At 43.8% G+C, this 6,153-nt stretch overlaps 1 pseudogene; it reads left to right on the top strand.

Moving 5' to 3' along the window:
* Positions 1 to 557: 557 nt before the first annotated feature.
* LOC102284950 (large ribosomal subunit protein eL24-like) lies at positions 558 to 1,041 on the top strand (annotated as a pseudogene).
* The last annotated feature ends 5,112 nt before the right edge of the window (positions 1,042 to 6,153 follow it).

Raw genomic sequence — 6,153 nt, 5'->3', positions numbered from 1 at the left:
ATTGGTTGTGGTTATGTTTGCACAATTCTAAATATATTAAACAATTAAATTACACACTTTAAAAGGTTGAATTGTAAAGTTTGCAAATTATATCTCAATAAAGTTGTTACATTTTAACAGCTTTAAAATGCATACCTAGAATGGGATTATATCCAGAATATGCAAAGAGCTCTTAAAACTCAACAATAAGAAAACAAACAACTGAGTTTAAAAATGATCAAAGGATCTGAACAGATCCTCACCAAATAAGTTATGCAAATGATAAATAAGCATGTGAAAAGATGCTTAATATCATGTCACTAGAGAGTGCAAATTAACTCCACACCTTTAAAAATGACCAAAATCCAAAGAACAGACAGTGTTAAATGCTATGCTAGCAAGGAGGTGGGGAAACAAGAACTGTGATTCATTGTTGGTGGGAATGCAAAATGGTATAGCCACTTGGGAATACAGTTTGACATTTTCTTACAAAGCTAAACATAGTCTCACCATACTATCCAGCAGTCACACTCCAAGGTATTTAACCTCAGGAGTTAAAAACTAATGTCTGGCCCACCACTGCAGCCATGAAGGTCGAGCTGTGCAGTCTCAGCGGGTACAAGACCTACCCAGGACACGGGAGGCGCTACGCCCGGACCGACGGGAAGGTTTTCCAGTTTCTTAATGCAAAATGTGAGTCGGCATTCCTTTCCAAGAGGAATCCTCGTCAGATCAACTGGACTGTCCTCTACAGAAGAAAACACAGAAAGGGACAGTCGGAAGAAATTAAAAAAAAAAAGAACTCGCCGTGCAGTCAAATTCCAAAGGGCCATAACTGGTGCTTCTCTTGCTGATATAATGGCCAAGAGGAATCAGAAACCTGAAGTTAGGAAGGCTCAACGAAAACACGTTATCAGGGCTGCCAAGGAAGCAAAAAAGGCTAAGCAAGCATCTAAAAAGACAGCGATGGCTGCTGCAAAGCCTCCCACAAAGGCAGCACCTAAGCAAAAAATTGTGAAGCCTGTGAAGGTTTCTGCTCCTTGAGTTGGTGGAAAACGCTAAGTTGGCAGAGTGGATTTTTAAATAAAGATTTGACTATTAAAAAAAAAACAAAAAACTAATGTCTGCACAGAAATCTGCAGAAATTAGTTTTTAACTCATGAGGTTAAATACCTTGGAGTGTGACTGCTGGATAGTATGGTAAGACTATGCACATGAATGTTTATAGCAACTCTATTCATAATTGCTAAAAGCTGAAAGCAACCAAGGTATCCTTCAAAAGGTGAGCAGATAAATTACAGTAATCTGTAAAATGGAATAGTATTCAGTGATAAAAAGAAATGACTGATCAAGCCTCAAAAAAAAAGCATGAAACAACCTGAGATACAGAATGCTAAGTAAGGGAAGCCAGTTGGAGACGGCACCACAGTATATGATTCCAGTTATTTGACATTACGAGAAAGGCAAAACTGTAGAGACAGTAGGGACTTCCCTGGTGGCTCAGATGATAGAGTCTGCCCGCAGTGTGGGAGACCCGGGTTCAATCCCTAGGTCAGGAAGATTCCCTGGAGAAGGAAATGGCAAACCCCTCCAGTATTCTTGCCTGGAAAAGCCCATGGATGGAGGAGCCTGGCAGGCTACAGTTCTGGGGTCACAAAAGAGTCGAACACAACTGAGTAGCTTCATTGCCACACATAGAGACAGTAAAAAGATCAGTGGTGGCTGGGAGTTTGGGGATGGAAGGGAGAAAAGAAATGAGTGGGGCACAGGAGATTCTTAAGGCAGTAAAATTATTCTCTATGATAGCATAATAGTAGATGCATGATATTATGCATTTGTCAAAACCCATAGAAAATATACGACATAAAGCGTGAACCTTAATGTAATTTATGCACTTCAGTTTATAATAATGTATCAATACTGATTTATCAGTTTTAGCAAGTATACCACATTAATGCAAGAGGCTAATTATAAGGGAAACTGTGTGTGCTGGAAGAGCATATATGGGAACTTTCCCTACTATCTGCTGAATTTAGTATAAATCTAAAACTGCTCTAAAAAATTGTCTATTGATTAAAGAAAAAATAAGGAATGAATATGGGCTTCCCTAGTAGCTCAGCTGGTAAAGAATCCACCTGCAATGCCAGAGACACCAGTTCGATTCCTGGGTCAGGAAGATCCTCTGGAGAAGGGATAGGCTACCCATTCCAGTATTCTTGGGCTTTCCTGGTGGTTCAGATGGTAGAGATGATTCCGCCTATATCTGGGTTCAATCCCTAGGTTGGGAAGATCCCTTGGAGGAGGGCATGGAAACCCACTCCAGTGTTCTTGCCTGGAGAATCCCCATGGACAGAGGAGCCTGGCGGGTTACAGTCCATGGGATTGTGAAGAGTCGGGCACAAATGAGTAACTAAGGACACACACACACAAGGAATGAATGTGGAAAACAGATTAAAAATACACAAGACTAGTACAAATCAGACCCCAAAATATGAACAAATGGTACTCTTTAAAAACATTAAAAAGAATTTAAAGTTTTCTTCAGAGTCTATGTGCATCTCAGAGATACCTGCACTTTCACGTTCATTACGACATTATTCACGAGAGCCAAGATATGAAACCAATCTAAATGTCCATCAATGGAGGAATAGATTAGTAAATGTGGTATATACAGCTGAAGGAATATTATTCACCCTTTAAAAAAGAAAGAAAGGGAGCCATTTATGACAACATTATGGTAAGTGAAATAAGCCCAACTGCTGCTGCTGCTGAGTCGCTTTAGTCGTGTCCGACTCTGTGCGACCCCATAGACGGCAGCCCACTAGGCTCCCCCGTCCCTGGGATTCTCCAGGCAAGAACACTGGAGTGGGTTGCCATTTCCTTCTCCAATGCATGAAGGTGAAAAGTCAAAGTGAAGTTGCTCAGTCATGTCTGACTCTTGGCGACCCCAGGGACTGCAGCCCACCAGGCTCCTCCAACTACGGGATTTTCCAGGCAAGAGTACTGGAGTGGGTTGCCATTGCCTTCTCCAATAATCCCAACAGAGGAAGACAAATACCATATAGTATCACTTATACGTGAAATCTAAGAAGGCCAAACTCGTAGAAGTTAAAGTGTTAGTCACTCAGTCGTGTCCAACTCTTTGTGACCCCTGCTCTGTAGCCCGCCAGGCTCCTCTGTCCATGGACTTCTCCAGGCAAGAACACTGGAGTGGGTAGCCATTCCCTTCTCCAGGGGATCTTCCTGACCTAGGGATTGAACCTGGGTCTCCTGCATTGCAGCTGGGTTCTCTACCATCTAAGCCAGCACAGAGTCAAACGGTGTTTGCCAGGGGCTGGAAAGAGGGGTAAATAGGGAAGCGATGGTCAAAGGTTACAAAGTTTCAGTTATGAAGATAAGTTCTGGAAATCCACACAACACAGTGCCTGCTGCTGACAATATTTTACTCAAAAACTGCTGAGAGGATAGATCTTACATTAAGTGTTCTTACCACAAAAATAATAATAATAAAAAAATAAGGGGGGTGAGAGGAAACTTTGGGAAGTGATGAATATGCCTATGGCTTAGATTGTTGTGATGGTTTTAGGGGTGTATATTTATCTCCAAACTCACTGAGTTGTATACATCAGTAGGTACAGCTTTTTTTACATGGCAATCATATCTAAGTAAAGTGTTTTTATAAATAGAGTCTACGTGCTTGCCAACTATGACGTGTCTTCTCTTGCAAAGGACAGATGATGTCATGGCACTGTGTCTCCTTGTCGCTACTCAGATGCTTGGGACAAGAGCAATACTACAACAGGCATCAGGAGCTCTCCTGACAGCCTCAGGAAGCCAGGGAGACCTCTGCTCCAAAAATTTAACTAGGAGAAAAAAATGCATTCTCTACTTTCATTCCAAACTTACTAGTCACTAAGAGTTATTCTGTGTCACCATGATCTGTTCTTTTTCGGTATGTGTCCGTTTAGAATACAAGCACTGGGAAAAGCAGTCATCACGGGCTCCCATAGCACCGTCTTTCCTTGCTCTGCCAAAGCTGTGGGAGGAATGCTGTCCTTGACAAGCAGGAATAAGCCAGAACGTGTTTGGCCACTTAGGTCCTTGTCAAGAAAAGAGCAAGAACTACTACACATCAGCAGTGAACTAGGGTCTATGGGACAGTAGTTCTCTACCCTACTCTGCTTGGACTCACTCAGGGATCCTGTCAAAATCACAGGTACCTGGCTCTACCCTGTTCATTCAGTCAACAAATATTCAGTAAGCATCTTTTTTTGTGTGCCAGCCACTATTCTGTTTACTTCGAATTAAGACTGACCCTCCCCCCAAAAGACAAAAATGTCAGTGCTTTTGTGGAGGAACAAAAAGAATAAACACAATAATTAGTAAATGGTGACTGCATCAGACATGACTGAGCGACTGGACTGACTGATGGATGTTGTAAGGAACTAAGTGCTATGGAGCAAGATGTTAGGCGAGGAAGATGCAGAGTTAAGAGAGGTGAGAGGAGCTGGTTGCAGTTTTAAATCTCAGGGGCTGGGTTACGCAGTAGGAAGACTAGCCCTGAAGATGGGATGTCAGCCACCCGGCCTCAGGCAAAGGAAGCAGTCTCCAGGGCTGAGGGAACAGGATCTGCAAGGACGGACCTTGGCTGGAATCGAGGTGTCTGTCCTCTGCCACTTAGAAGTGGGCCCACCTGGTTTCCCTTTCTCTGTCTTGGAGTTTGAGAGGTGTGACCATTAGGAGCTCTTCTGACTTGGAACTCTGGTGGCAGGTTGGACCCGGTGGCAGGTTGGGACAGGAATGAGAGAGATTGCAGGGGCTGACACCGGTGGAAACGCCACTTCTGACTTGTCAAAGTGAGTGACAGCAGACACGAAAAAGCCCGAGGCTGCCGCCCGGTTCCGTGTGCTATGGATGCAGACTCAGAACAGCGCATGGGATGCAGTGTGTGGTGTGACAGCAGAGACAGCTGCAGTTTAAGGCAAACTCGACAGTAAGTGTGGCTCCTGCCTAATGCATTTACTCATTAAGTGTGGAACCTGTTCTGATTTCACATAGGTTGTGTGCTTTTGTGCTAAATTGCTTCAGTCATGTCTGATTCTCTTTGACCCTATAGACTGTAGCTCTCCAGGCTCCTCTGTCCATGGGATTCTCCAGGCAAGAATACTGGAGTGGGTTGCCATGCCCTCCTTCAGAGGATCTTCCCAACCCAGGGATCGGACCCATATCTCTTTGTCTCCTGCATTGGCAGGCGGGTTCTTTACCACTAGTGCCACCTGGGAAGCCCCTCACACAGGTTAGTGAAAGTTGCTCAGTCATGTCAGAGTCTTTGCCACTCCATGGACTGTCCGTGGAATTCTCCAGGTCAGAATACTGGAGTGAGTAGCCTTTCCCTTCTCCAGGGGATCTTCCCAACCCAGGGATCAAACCCAGGTCTCCTGCATTGCAGGCAGATTCTTCACCAGCTGAGCCACAAGGGAAGTCCAAGAACACTGGAGTGGGTAGCCTATCCCTTCTCCAGGGATCTTCCCGACCCAGGAATTGAACCAGGATCTCCTGCAGTGCAGGTGGATTCTTTACCAACTGAGCTAGGGATTGTATAAAACAAGTGACATCAATGTGTATATATTTTCAACCATTGTTTAAAGAGAAACTTATTGCTTTAGGGAATTTCATCTACACAGTTTGTGGACATGGATATGGGAGCTATTATAAAACCCAAATGCATGCTTGAAATAGAAAAGGTGCTAAATATGACTTCACTCCACATAGCAGGGTGCTAGTCAGGATAAGGTATGTTGCCAACAACCCAAATCTCAGTAGTTTATAACAACAAGGTTATTTCCACTCCATCTACAGGTCTATCATGAGCTGGCTGGGGCTACTGCCCCACATGTCCTCATTCTAGGGCCCGGTCTGGGAAAACAGCTGTTGTCAGAAACATTACCAGTCACATAACATCTTGGAAGGGTCTCATACTCATAATTCAATGCTTGAGCCCAGCCATTGTACTTCTGCTACCACTAAGAACGTCTAAGAGGGAGAACATGACGAGGGCAAACTTTGTAGCAGGTTATGTAAAAAGACAAAAAAAAAAAAAAAAAAAAGCCTGCATTCTCCCCAGCTCCAGCCCAAAACCTCTGAATGTCTCAGGAACTGGGATTCAAAAGGAAA

Source organism: Bos mutus, chromosome 28 (genome assembly GCF_027580195.1).
Source record: "Bos mutus isolate GX-2022 chromosome 28, NWIPB_WYAK_1.1, whole genome shotgun sequence".
Lineage (NCBI taxonomy): Eukaryota > Metazoa > Chordata > Mammalia > Artiodactyla > Bovidae > Bos > Bos mutus.
The sequence above is the reverse complement of the archived record's forward strand: the minus strand, read 5'-3'. Positions and strand labels throughout refer to the sequence as shown.